General features: G+C 38.8%; 2 long non-coding RNA genes across 2 annotated transcripts; both read right to left on the reverse strand.

The window, feature by feature from the left end:
* Nucleotides 1-2,482: 2,482 nt before the first annotated feature.
* Nucleotides 2,483-13,735, reverse strand: LOC125206242. The gene is made up of 2 exons (XR_007173911.1): nt 13,704-13,735; nt 2,483-3,046 (listed from the first exon to the last, which is right to left on the reverse strand). It is a non-coding gene; the product is annotated as an uncharacterized LOC125206242 (long non-coding RNA).
* Nucleotides 5,466-7,328, reverse strand: LOC125206247. Its single transcript, XR_007173912.1, has 2 exons — nt 6,735-7,328; nt 5,466-5,759 (listed from the first exon to the last, which is right to left on the reverse strand). It is a non-coding gene; the product is annotated as an uncharacterized LOC125206247 (long non-coding RNA).
* Nucleotides 13,736-14,203: the final 468 nt, after the last annotated feature.

Below are 14,203 nucleotides of genomic sequence, written 5' to 3' on the forward strand. Positions count from 1 at the left end.
TATATATATATATATATTATATATATATATATTGTTAGTATTTTTGTTGTTGAGTAGGTGATGATAATGAAAGTTGCTGACAAAGAAGGAGTTAGAAGCTTACTAAATTGATCTATCTTCGTACATAGCTTTTCCTTGTCTGAAATCTTCCCTTTACTACTCTTGACTTCTTGTATATGAAACTAAGTGAGTTATTCTAAAAGTGTTATGATGTAAAGGGATGTTGCTTTTTATATGTGCTGCCAAAGCCACTTGCTAGACAAGTGGGAGACATTAATTGCTACTGTATTTCCTGACAATCAAATATTCTCTTTTTGCAGAGGTGATCACATCATGTTTGAATCCTACGGAGGAATTTTAAGAAAAGAAAAGGAGATGATATGTGGGCCATTGATTTACTTCTGCTGCTCATTAATTGCTTCTGAGCATGTAATCATTACTGTACAGGGATGAGGCGTTTCAGCTACGACAAGCTTATGTGGAGTGGTTTAACATACTATTATTTGTATATTTATCGTTTAATTTGGTGTAGGAGAGTCCCGGTTCAAACTCGTGGCTTTTCTCGATGATGCACCCGCATTCTTGGAACATTCGATGTATAAATTAGATATTTGTTGGACCTTTGCTAGATGAACCGGACATTATAAATTTTGGTTTTGGGATCTCATTCATTGGTTTATACTTATTATATTTATATATATATATATATATATTTATGTGCTTTATTTATTTGCCTAATGTTGAAAACAAACAACGATGACAATCTATCGTAACTCGAATGTAATCACACAAAAAGTAATAAGCAAATATATATATATAATTAGCTACTATTATTATTTCTAGTCGTAACGTCTTAGCGGGTCGTTACATACTATCCCCCTTAAAAGAAATTTCGTCCCGAAATTTAGGGAGTATTTAGACAAAAAGCTCTGAATATGTTTCCTTCATCTTCTCTTCTAGCTCCCAAGTTGCCTCCTCCTGTCCGTGGTTCTTCCACAAAACTTTCATCGTAGCAATCGATTTATTTCGGAGTTGTTGCACCTTCCTATCCAGTATTGCCACCGGTTTTTCTTCGTAACTCAGGTCGGGTTCCAAACCAATTTCTTCGTGACGAATCACATGTTTTGGGTCGAACATGTACTTTCGAAGTTGGGAGACGTGGAATACGTTGTGTACGTTTCCAAAGTTGGGTGGTAGTGCCAAGCGATATGCTACTGGGCCCACTTCTTCCAGAATTTCGTAGGGTCCAATGAATCGTGGTCTTAGCTCACCCTTGAGTCCAAATCTTGTTACCCCTTTAGTTGGAGATACTTTCAAGAAGACCTTCTCTCTAATGTTAAATTTCAGATCGGTTCGACGTTCGTCGGCGTAGGATTTCTGCCGGTCTTGCGCTTCCTTGATCCGACTCCGGATTTGTCTGACGATCTCAATCATCTCCGCCACGGATTCTGGGCCTAATACTTTTCTCTCCCCTACTTCGTTCCAGTAGAGTGGAGACCTACATTTTCTTCCATATAGTGCCTCGTAAGGCGCCATGTCAATGGTAGCTTGATAACTATTATTATAGGCAAACTCTATCAGGGGCAAGATGGATTCCCAGTTTTCTCTTCTATCGAGTACGACAACCCTCAACATATCTTCCAAGGTTTGGATTGTCCTCTCAGATTGTCCGTCAGTCTGGGGGTGGAATGCGGTGCTGAAATTTAATGTCGTCCCCAATTCCCTTTGCATGCTTTGCCATATTCTGGATGTAAGTTTCGAGTCCCGGTCTGACGTGATGGACACAGGCACTCCATGCAGACGCACTATTTCTCGAATATATAACTGGGCTAGTTTCTCTGATCCATATGTGATGGGGATAGGAATAAAATGTGCACTCTTCGTAAGTCGATCAATGATTACCCAAATGGCAGTGTTTCCGCACTTGGTTTTAGGCAGGCCTGTTACGAAATCCATAGCGATGTGTTCCCACTTCCATTCGGGAATCTCCAAAGGTTGTAATTTCCCATAAGGTCGTTGGTGCAATGCTTTGACCTGTTGGCAAGTTAGACATCTTTCGACGAACGACGCGATGCTTCTCTTCATGCCATCCCACCAAAATTTCTTCTTTAGATCTTGGTACATTTTTGTGGTCCCGGGGTGGGCGGTATACGGGGTTTAATAACATTATTCTCCATCATCTTGTCTTTCCATTTCCAAGCAGCTTCCTCGTATTGATAAAACTAATAACTATAGTTAAAGGTTGTATCTTCATAATATTTTTGTAATGTCACAAATGTCATTCTCGTAGAATATTTTAATCATCCCCGTGCTTCTCTGCATGCTCTAAAGGTTCTCTCTGTCGTGTCGCCACTTTTAGCAAATTACGCAAGATTAGCCTATACAAATTTAAATCGCGAGTACGATCTCTCGTCGTTGCATGGTTACATCACTTGGCATCTCCTCTTGTCTCACACTCTTTCTCGTCTGAAAATTCTTTTCATTTTGAACTTCTTTTCTTCTTGAACTCCTTATCACACGCAACATCGTTTTGTATTCTCCTTGTTTTTAAGGTTCAGGGAAAATGATAGGAAATTGTAACTACCCATCTTAACTCGAGCTCAACTACAGATTTTAGTTAATCTTATCACTCAGGAAAGTGGGGTTGCAGCTGAAACTTCTTAACTAAATTCGAGCATGTTCATCCTAGCCTATCTCTTAGTTACTCTATGTTCGCACGCAAAGCTCATTGTCTCATACTTCACTTCCATCAACAATTTCATAATCTACCTCATACCTCAACATCTACAAACCATTACATAAAACGTCATTCATATCTCTCACGTAATTAAACATGCATAAACACATAACACCTCGCATCCTATGTCGCAGCACCTTCGCGTTTCTCGTTCACTTCCACAATCCAAGCTCTTCGAAAGAAACAAAAGTTACTCGTTTTCTCTTGAAACTCAAAATACTTTTGAAACTCACACATTTTCTCCAAACTCAAAAGCCTTTACTTTCAAACTTTAAAAGGTTTTGACTCGAAACAAACATCATCATAAAACTCTAGAAAAACTCTCTCTCAAAAAAAACTCTCTACCTTCTCTCTAGAATTTCGGTCATCTCCCTCACCTTTAGGTGAGGTGGATATGTGACCATCGTCTCTTTGGCCATGGTTCAGCCCGAAAGGGAGTCGCCGGTGAAGGCGGTCAAGGACACAAATCCGTCCCCTCCGCCGAAATGGGTTTTCCGGCCACCCAATGCAAGACGGAAATTGAAAAGGACAGCCACTCCTCACCCCGGAAAAGCTAGTGGTAATACTAAACGTGATGCGCTTGCTTCGCTAACGGAGACCGGGCGGGTGAGGAAGAAGATTGTTTTCGAGCTCGAAGAGTCAGCCGCCGGAATTAATGGTGGAAACTCCCCCGCCGGCGTGGGCAAGGTGAGCTCGCCGACCGGCGATAGAAAGGGAGGCCGGTGGAATAGAAAGGCCCGACCTGGTCCGTTTGAGGCCCTGCACCTCTCCATGGGCTTGAACGAAGTGGAGCCGGGAGTCCTTCCATTGCTTGCGAAGGACCTGCGTTTTTCTATGGGCAAGAGGGAAACTTCGACCAAGGAGCAGCCGGAAGTAGCTGCCGGAACGGGGCAGACGAGCGTGGCCGGAGCTCGGCCAGAGGTTGACCGGCCGGTGGAGAATAGTGCCGTTTCACTAGATGGAGCTCGGCCAATTCATGTGGTGGTAGATGCAAGCATTGCTACAATGGATGAGGACAAACTCCAGATCGGGGATGGTGCCAACATGCTTTCCGAGTCAACCAATATTGTTGCACCATTTCCGGAAATGCTTAGTCATGTTCTAGCTAGTGAGACATGTGATTTGTCTCATATCAAAAGCAGCCATGAATTTGAATTTGCTGTAGATATTTCCTTCTTGGCCGAGAAAGCCACCGTGGGTGGTGATGGAGATCCCGACGGGAAGCCGCCGGCGCCGGAAACCTCACAGGAAAACTAACCGGAGCAGGATATGGCCCAGCAAGGAAATGTGAAGGTTCAATTCGACAATCCAGCATCTGAGGAAGGCTGCGTGGCTGCACAATGTGGGATGCCGTCGATGCTGAATTCCGTGCCGGAGCTCGCCGCAGACCAGGCCGGAAATGAAGCGACCCACCCCGACGAACCGGCATTTTGCGAGTCCGGGAATCCGAGTGCTGGCTTGGAAAGTGGAGGAGCATCGAAAACAGAGCCGGTGAACCTTGATGCCGATCAAGACAAGGAGATAGGAACAGCCGGGAGTAGTGAGGGAGTTCCATTGCTCACATTCTCAAATGAAGAAACACAGTTCTTGGCGAACAAGATTGGGCACGCCATCATCGGGAAGTTCTCCCACACTATCCTTAAAAGTGAACTCGGTGTTTTACAAAAGACCAAGTCACCAAAACATTTCTCGCTCAAAAGTATGGCTGAAGCCCATTTTTCTCTCTCCTCATACCATATCTGAACCTCATATGTGAAACGAGAACGTGGCCACATTCTCGATCTAATGTAGGATAGAAAGGCCACCTCGTTCTCTTAATATTCTTAACTTGAAAATTCTCACTCTGCCTTAACTCGCTTGCGAAAATAAACCCTGCAGAAAAATCTTGGTCTCTACTCACGGCTTTCTCCCTACTCCTCTATTTTCTCTCTCTCAGATTTGAATGTGATGAAACGTGAAATCGTGTGGAGAGTATATATATATAAAACGGATTGCTATTGTTGGGGGAAAGATATATCAAAAAGATCCGATTTTTAGTTGGAGATATTTAAGGCGGTGGGATAAGGATGAAGCCGTTTAGAATTGGGAGTGGAAGAAAGATTTGAAGGAAATTTGGGCTTCTCCCAGAATACACTCAAAAGGATTGGGCTCGGATGTATTACTAAAATAAACAAAGATAGGCCCTAAATTTTATTCTTTGACCACTCATTTATATTTGAGAAAAAAATATAATTTCTAATTTCTCCTCAAGAATCGTGTATCATTCCTCGATAAAAGTAAACAAAGGTGCAAAAATTTCCCGGTGCTCAAACGACATCCCTTTAAGAACAAAAAGAAAGGTGGAAAAAGTCGGGGTGTTACAATCTACCCATCTTAACAAAAATTTCATCCCGAAATTTGGTTACGTCCTTCGAATAGCATTATTCTCCATCATCTTGTCTTTCCATTTCCAAGCAGCTTCCTCGTATTGATAAAACTAATAACTATAGTTAAAGGTTGTATCTTCATAATATTTTTGTAATGTCACAAATGTCATTCTCGTAGAATATTTTAATCATCCCCGTGCATGCTCTAAAGGTTCCCTCTGTCGTGTCGCCACTTTTAGCAAATTACGCAAGATTAGCCTATACAAATTTAAATCGCGAGTACGATCTCTCGTCGTTGCATGGTTACATCACTTGGCATCTCCTCTTGTCTCACACTCTTTCTCGTCTGAATTTTTTTTTCATTTTGAACTTCTTTTCTTCTTGAACTCCTTATCACACGCAACATCGTTTTGTATTCTCCTTGTTTTTAAGGTTCAGGGAAAATGATAGGAAATTGTAACTACCCATCTTAACTCGAGCTCAACTACAGATTTTAGTTAATCTTATCACTCAGGAAAGTGGGGTTGCAGCTGAAACTTCTTAACTAAATTCGAGCATGTTCATCCTAGCCTATCTCTTAGTTACTCTATGTTCGCACGCAAAGCTCATTGTCTCATACTTCACTTCCATCAACAATTTCATAATCTACCTCATACCTCAACATCTACAAACCATTACATAAAAACGTCATTCATATCTCACATAATTAAACATGCATAAACACATAACACCTCGCATCCTATGTCGCAGCACCTTCGCGTTTCTCGTCCACTTCCACAATCCAAGCTCTTCGAAAGAAACAAAAGTTACTCGTTTTCTCTTGAAACTCAAAATATATTTGAAACTCACACATTTTCTCCAAACTCAAAAGCCTTTACTTTCAAACTTTAAAAGGTTTTGACTCGAAACAAACATCATCATAAAACTCTCAACTTATCTTAAAAAAAATTGAACTGTCTCTCTCACTTTCAAACTCAAAATTCAAACTCAACCCAAACTCAAACTCAAACTCATCATTCCTCTTCAAAACTCGCTCTTTTCTTAATCTTGTCTTTCCATTTCCAAGCAGCTTCCTCGTATTGATAAAACTAATAACTATAGTTAAAGGTTGTATCTTCATAATATTTTTGTAATGTCACAAATGTCATTCTCGTAGAATATTTTAATCATCCCCGTGCATGCTCTAAAGGTTCCCTCTGTCGTGTCGCCACTTTTAGCAAATTACGCAAGATTAGCCTATACAAATTTAAATCGCGAGTACGATCTCTCGTCGTTGCATGGTTACATCACTCGGCATCTCCTCTTGTCTCACACTCTTTCTCGTCTGAATTTTTTTTTCATTTTGAACTTCTTTTCTTCTTGAACTCCTTATCACACGCAACATCGTTTTGTATTCTCCTTGTTTTTAAGGTTCAGGGAAAATGATAGGAAATTGTAACTACCCATCTTAACTCGAGCTCAACTACAGATTTTAGTTAATCTTATCACTCAGGAAAGTGGGGTTGCAGCTGAAACTTCTTAACTAAATTCGAGCATGTTCATCCTAGCCTATCTCTTAGTTACTCTCTATGTTCGCACGCAAAGCTCATTGTCTCATACTTCACTTCCATCAACAATTTCATAACTCATACCTCAACATCTACAAACCATTACATAAAAACGTCATTCATATCTCACATAATTAAACATGCATAAACACATAACACCTCGCATCCTATGTCGCAGCACCTTCGCGTTTCTCGTCCACTTCCATAATCCAAGCTCTTCGAAAGAAACAAAAGTTACTCGTTTTCTCTTGAAACTCAAAATATATTTGAAACTCACACATTTTCTCCAAACTCAAAAGCCTTTACTTTCAAACTTTAAAAGGTTTTGACTCGAAACAAACATCATCATAAAACTCTCAACTTATCTTAAAAAAAATTGAACTGTCTCTCTCACTTTCAAACTCAAAATTCAAACTCAAACTCATCATTCCTCTTCAAAACTCGCTCTTTTCTTAAACATAGCAAATACTCTTCTCAGTTTGAAATCAGTCCCTCACGGAAAGATTTTACTTCCTCATTCTTACAAAAAATTTCTCTTCTTTCTTTCTCAAAAATTTTCTACTTCCTTTTCTCATTAAAATAAATTACCTCTTTCTCGGTTGAGCGTGGTGAGCCTTCAATACTAAAACTGTTTAGTCTAGTGAAACGAAACTAGACTAACGCTGAAAAAGACTCTCGGGTCCAGAGCGGAAAGAAAAATTGCTCTGATACCAATTTGTCACGACCGCATTTTCTAAGGATAGAAAACACGGTTGAATCGCGACTAGGGGAGGATTAAAGAAGAGGGGAAGAAAGGGGAAAACAACGAAACTCGAAATAAATGGGAATAGCTCGAATAAAATCGGAGTGTCTCAACAATCAACAACTTGAAAAGAATATTATCTCAACAGTACAAGAACTCAAAAGAAAGATAACTACTCAGCGGAAGCATTCGAGAGAAGGAATATGCCACGTGTGAAGACATGACACATTCTGAACACTTATATTTCCTGCACATTTTTAAAACATATGCAGGGCTGAGTACCTGATGTACCCAGTGAACACGTGCCAAAATAATTCAACAAAATATTGTGTCAGCATTTAAAAGTGAACTCGGTGTTTTACAAAAGACCAAGTCACCAAAACATTTCTCGCTCAAAAGTATGGCTGAAGCCCATTTTTCTCTCTCCTCATACCATATCTGAACCTCATATGTGAAACGAGAACGTGGCCACATTCTCGATCACCGCACCGGCCAACTCGAAAGCTAGCGCACGATCCCCTCTGTTTACACTAGCTTGAATAGGGACTCACTCCCTAGACAAACCCGAATTCGATTAAACTCAAAACTTCTAGTAGGGTCTCACTCCCCACTAGGGCGATCAGATAGTGGCACATCCTTAAAAACAAAATACGGCATGACACAACATATTTGAATTTTAAGCACATAACTCATACTTGAAAGATATTGCGTAAATTTAAAAGTTAGCCTACACAATAATGTAGGATAGAAAGGCCACCTCGTTCTCTTAATATTCTTAACTTGAAAATTCTCACTCTGCCTTAACTCGCTTGCGAAAATAAACCCTGCAGAAAAATCTTGGTCTCTACTCACGGCTTTCTCCCTACTCCTCTATTTTCTCTCTCTCAGATTTGAATGTGATGAAACGTGAAATCGTGTGGAGAGTATATATATATAAAACGGATTGCTATTGTTGGGGGAAAGATATATCAAAAAGATCCGATTTTTAGTTGGAGATATTTAAGGCGGTGGGATAAGGATGAAGCCGTTTAGAATTGGGAGTGGAAGAAAGATTTGAAGGAAATTTGGGCTTCTCCCAGAATACACTCAAAAGGATTGGGCTCGGATGTATTACTAAAATAAACAAAGATAGGCCCTAAATTTTATTCTTTGACCACTCATTTATATTTGAGAAAAAAATATAATTTCTAATTTCTCCTCAAGAATCGTGTATCATTCCTCGATAAAAGTAAACAAAGGTGCAAAAATTTCCCGGTGCTCAAACGACATCCCTTTAAGAACAAAAAGAAAGGTGGAAAAAGTCGGGGTGTTACAATCTACCCATCTTAACAAAAATTTCATCCCGAAATTTGGTTACGTCCTTCGAATAGCATTATTCTCCATCATCTTGTCTTTCCATTTCCAAGCAGCTTCCTCGTATTGATAAAACTAATAACTATAGTTAAAGGTTGTATCTTCATAATATTTTTGTAATGTCACAAATGTCATTCTCGTAGAATATTTTAATCATCCCCGTGCATGCTCTAAAGGTTCCCTCTGTCGTGTCGCCACTTTTAGCAAATTACGCAAGATTAGCCTATACAAATTTAAATCGCGAGTACGATCTCTCGTCGTTGCATGGTTACATCACTCGGCATCTCCTCTTGTCTCACACTCTTTCTCGTCTGAATTTTTTTTTCATTTTGAACTTCTTTTCTTCTTGAACTCCTTATCACACGCAACATCGTTTTGTATTCTCCTTGTTTTTAAGGTTCAGGGAAAATGATAGGAAATTGTAACTACCCATCTTAACTCGAGCTCAACTACAGATTTTAGTTAATCTTATCACTCAGGAAAGTGGGGTTGCAGCTGAAACTTCTTAACTAAATTCGAGCATGTTCATCCTAGCCTATCTCTTAGTTACTCTCTATGTTCGCACGCAAAGCTCATTGTCTCATACTTCACTTCCATCAACAATTTCATAACTCATACCTCAACATCTACAAACCATTACATAAAAACGTCATTCATATCTCACATAATTAAACATGCATAAACACATAACACCTCGCATCCTATGTCGCAGCACCTTCGCGTTTCTCGTCCACTTCCATAATCCAAGCTCTTCGAAAGAAACAAAAGTTACTCGTTTTCTCTTGAAACTCAAAATATATTTGAAACTCACACATTTTCTCCAAACTCAAAAGCCTTTACTTTCAAACTTTAAAAGGTTTTGACTCGAAACAAACATCATCATAAAACTCTCAACTTATCTTAAAAAAAATTGAACTGTCTCTCTCACTTTCAAACTCAAAATTCAAACTCAAACTCATCATTCCTCTTCAAAACTCGCTCTTTTCTTAAACATAGCAAATACTCTTCTCAGTTTGAAATCAGTCCCTCACGGAAAGATTTTACTTCCTCATTCTTACAAAAAATTTCTCTTCTTTCTTTCTCAAAAATTTTCTACTTCCTTTTCTCATTAAAATAAATTACCTCTTTCTCGGTTGAGCGTGGTGAGCCTTCAATACTAAAACTGTTTAGTCTAGTGAAACGAAACTAGACTAACGCTGAAAAAGACTCTCGGGTCCAGAGCGGAAAGAAAAATTGCTCTGATACCAATTTGTCACGACCGCATTTTCTAAGGATAGAAAACACGGTTGAATCGCGACTAGGGGAGGATTAAAGAAGAGGGGAAGAAAGGGGAAAACAACGAAACTCGAAATAAATGGGAATAGCTCGAATAAAATCGGAGTGTCTCAACAATCAACAACTTGAAAAGAATATTATCTCAACAGTACAAGAACTCAAAAGAAAGATAACTACTCAGCGGAAGCATTCGAGAGAAGGAATATGCCACGTGTGAAGACATGACACATTCTGAACACTTATATTTCCTGCACATTTTTAAAACATATGCAGGGCTGAGTACCTGATGTACCCAGTGAACACGTGCCAAAATAATTCAACAAAATATTGTGTCAGCATTTAAAAGTGAACTCGGTGTTTTACAAAAGACCAAGTCACCAAAACATTTCTCGCTCAAAAGTATGGCTGAAGCCCATTTTTCTCTCTCCTCATACCATATCTGAACCTCATATGTGAAACGAGAACGTGGCCACATTCTCGATCACCGCACCGGCCAACTCGAAAGCTAGCGCACGATCCCCTCTGTTTACACTAGCTTGAATAGGGACTCACTCCCTAGACAAACCCGAATTCGATTAAACTCAAAACTTCTAGTAGGGTCTCACTCCCCACTAGGGCGATCAGATAGTGGCACATCCTTAAAAACAAAATACGGCATGACACAACATATTTGAATTTTAAGCACATAACTCATACTTGAAAGATATTGCGTAAATTTAAAAGTTAGCCTACACAATAATGTAGGATAGAAAGGCCACCTCGTTCTCTTAATATTCTTAACTTGAAAATTCTCACTCTGCCTTAACTCGCTTGCGAAAATAAACCCTGCAGAAAAATCTTGGTCTCTACTCACGGCTTTCTCCCTACTCCTCTATTTTCTCTCTCTCAGATTTGAATGTGATGAAACGTGAAATCGTGTGGAGAGTATATATATATAAAACGGATTGCTATTGTTGGGGGAAAGATATATCAAAAAGATCCGATTTTTAGTTGGAGATATTTAAGGCGGTGGGATAAGGATGAAGCCGTTTAGAATTGGGAGTGGAAGAAAGATTTGAAGGAAATTTGGGCTTCTCCCAGAATACACTCAAAAGGATTGGGCTCGGATGTATTACTAAAATAAACAAAGATAGGCCCTAAATTTTATTCTTTGACCACTCATTTATATTTGAGAAAAAAATATAATTTCTAATTTCTCCTCAAGAATCGTGTATCATTCCTCGATAAAAGTAAACAAAGGTGCAAAAATTTCCCGGTGCTCAAACGACATCCCTTTAAGAACAAAAAGAAAGGTGGAAAAAGTCGGGGTGTTACAATCTACCCATCTTAACAAAAATTTCATCCCGAAATTTGGTTACGTCCTTCGAATAGCATTATTCTCCATCATCTTGTCTTTCCATTTCCAAGCAGCTTCCTCGTATTGATAAAACTAATAACTATAGTTAAAGGTTGTATCTTCATAATATTTTTGTAATGTCACAAATGTCATTCTCGTAGAATATTTTCCTTTGTTTACTTTTATCGAGGAATGATACACGATTCTTGAGGAGAAATTAGAAATTATATTTTTTTCTCAAATATAAATGAGTGGTCAAAGAATAAAATTTAGGGCCTATCTTTGTTTATTTTAGTAATACATCCGAGCCCAATCCTTTTGAGTGTATTCTGGGAGAAGCCCAAATTTCCTTCAAATCTTTCTTCCACTCCCAATTCTAAACGGCTTCATCCTTATCCCACCGCCTTAAATATCTCCAACTAAAAATCGGATCTTTTTGATATATCTTTCCCCCAACAATAGCAATCCGTTTTATATATATATACTCTCCACACGATTTCACGTTTCATCACATTCAAATCTGAGAGAGAGAAAATAGAGGAGTAGGGAGAAAGCCGTGAGTAGAGACCAAGATTTTTCTGCAGGGTTTATTTTCGCAAGCGAGTTAAGGCAGAGTGAGAATTTTCAAGTTAAGAATATTAAGAGAACGAGGTGGGTGGCCTTTCTATCCTACATTATTGTGTAGGCTAACTTTTAAATTTACGCAATATCTTTCAAGTATGAGTTATGTGCTTAAAATTCAAATATGTTGTGTCATGCCGTATTTTGTTTTTAAGGATGTGCCACTATCTGATCGCCCTAGTGGGGAGTGAGTCCCTACTAGAAGTTTTGAGTTTAAATAATGTAGGATAGAAAGGCCACCTCGTTCTCTTAATATTCTTAACTTGAAAATTCTCACTCTGCCTTAACTCGCTTGCGAAAATAAACCCTGCAGAAAAATCTTGGTCTCTACTCACGGCTTTCTCCCTACTCCTCTATTTTCTCTCTCTCAGATTTGAATGTGATGAAACGTGAAATCGTGTGGAGAGTATATATATATAAAACGGATTGCTATTGTTGGGGGAAAGATATATCAAAAAGATCCGATTTTTAGTTGGAGATATTTAAGGCGGTGGGATAAGGATGAAGCCGTTTAGAATTGGGAGTGGAAGAAAGATTTGAAGGAAATTTGGGCTTCTCCCAGAATACACTCAAAAGGATTGGGCTCGGATGTATTACTAAAATAAACAAAGATAGGCCCTAAATTTTATTCTTTGACCACTCATTTATATTTGAGAAAAAAATATAATTTCTAATTTCTCCTCAAGAATCGTGTATCATTCCTCGATAAAAGAAAACAAAGGTGCAAAAATTTCCCGGTGCTCAAACGACATCCCTTTAAGAACAAAAAGAAAGGTGGAAAAAGTCGGGGTGTTACAATCTACCCATCTTAACAAAAATTTCATCCCGAAATTTGGTTACGTCCTTCGAATAGCATTATTCTCCATCATCTTGTCTTTCCATTTCCAAGCAGCTTCCTCGTATTGATAAAACTAATAACTATAGTTAAAGGTTGTATCTTCATAATATTTTTGTAATGTCACAAATGTCATTCTCGTAGAATATTTTAATCATCCCCGTGCATGCTCTAAAGGTTCCCTCTGTCGTGTCGCCACTTTTAGCAAATTACGCAAGATTAGCCTATACAAATTTAAATCGCGAGTACGATCTCTCGTCGTTGCATGGTTACATCACTTGGCATCTCCTCTTGTCTCACACTCTTTCTCGTCTGAATTTTTTTTTCATTTTGAACTTCTTTTCTTCTTGAACTCCTTATCACACGCAACATCGTTTTGTATTCTCCTTGTTTTTAAGGTTCAGGGAAAATGATAGGAAATTGTAACTACCCATCTTAACTCGAGCTCAACTACAGATTTTAGTTAATCTTATCACTCAGGAAAGTGGGGTTGCAGCTGAAACTTCTTAACTAAATTCGAGCATGTTCATCCTAGCCTATCTCTTAGTTACTCTATGTTCGCACGCAAAGCTCATTGTCTCATACTTCACTTCCATCAACAATTTCATAATCTACCTCATACCTCAACATCTACAAACCATTACATAAAAACGTCATTCATATCTCACATAATTAAACATGCATAAACACATAACACCTCGCATCCTATGTCGCAGCACCTTCGCGTTTCTCGTCCACTTCCACAATCCAAGCTCTTCGAAAGAAACAAAAGTTACTCGTTTTCTCTTGAAACTCAAAATATATTTGAAACTCACACATTTTCTCCAAACTCAAAAGCCTTTACTTTCAAACTTTAAAAGGTTTTGACTCGAAACAAACATCATCAAAAACTCTCAACTTATCTTTAAAAAAATTGAACTGTCTCTCTCACTTTCAAACTCAAAATTCAAACTCAACTCAAACTCAAACTCAAACTCATCATTCCTCTTCAAAACTCGCTCTTTTCTTAAACATAGCAAATACTATTCTCAGTTTGAAATCAGTCCCTCACGGAAAGATTTTACTTCCTCATTCTTACAAAAATTTTCTCTTCTTTCTTTCTCAAAAATTTTCTACTTCCTTTTCTCATTAAAATAAATTACCTCTTTCTCGGTTGAGCGTGGTGAGCCTTCAATTTAGTCTAGTGAAACGAAACTAGACTAACGCTGAAAAAGACTCTCGGGTCCAGAGCGGAAAGAAAAATTGCTCTGATACCAATTTGTCACGACCGCATTTTCTAAGGATAGAAAACACGGTTGAATCGCGACTAGGGGAGGATTAAAGAAGAGGGGAAGAAAGGGGAAAACAACGAAACTCGACCATAGCTCGAATAAAATCAGAGTGTCTCAACA

Source organism: Salvia hispanica, chromosome 1 (genome assembly GCF_023119035.1).
Source record: "Salvia hispanica cultivar TCC Black 2014 chromosome 1, UniMelb_Shisp_WGS_1.0, whole genome shotgun sequence".
NCBI lineage: Eukaryota > Viridiplantae > Streptophyta > Magnoliopsida > Lamiales > Lamiaceae > Salvia > Salvia hispanica.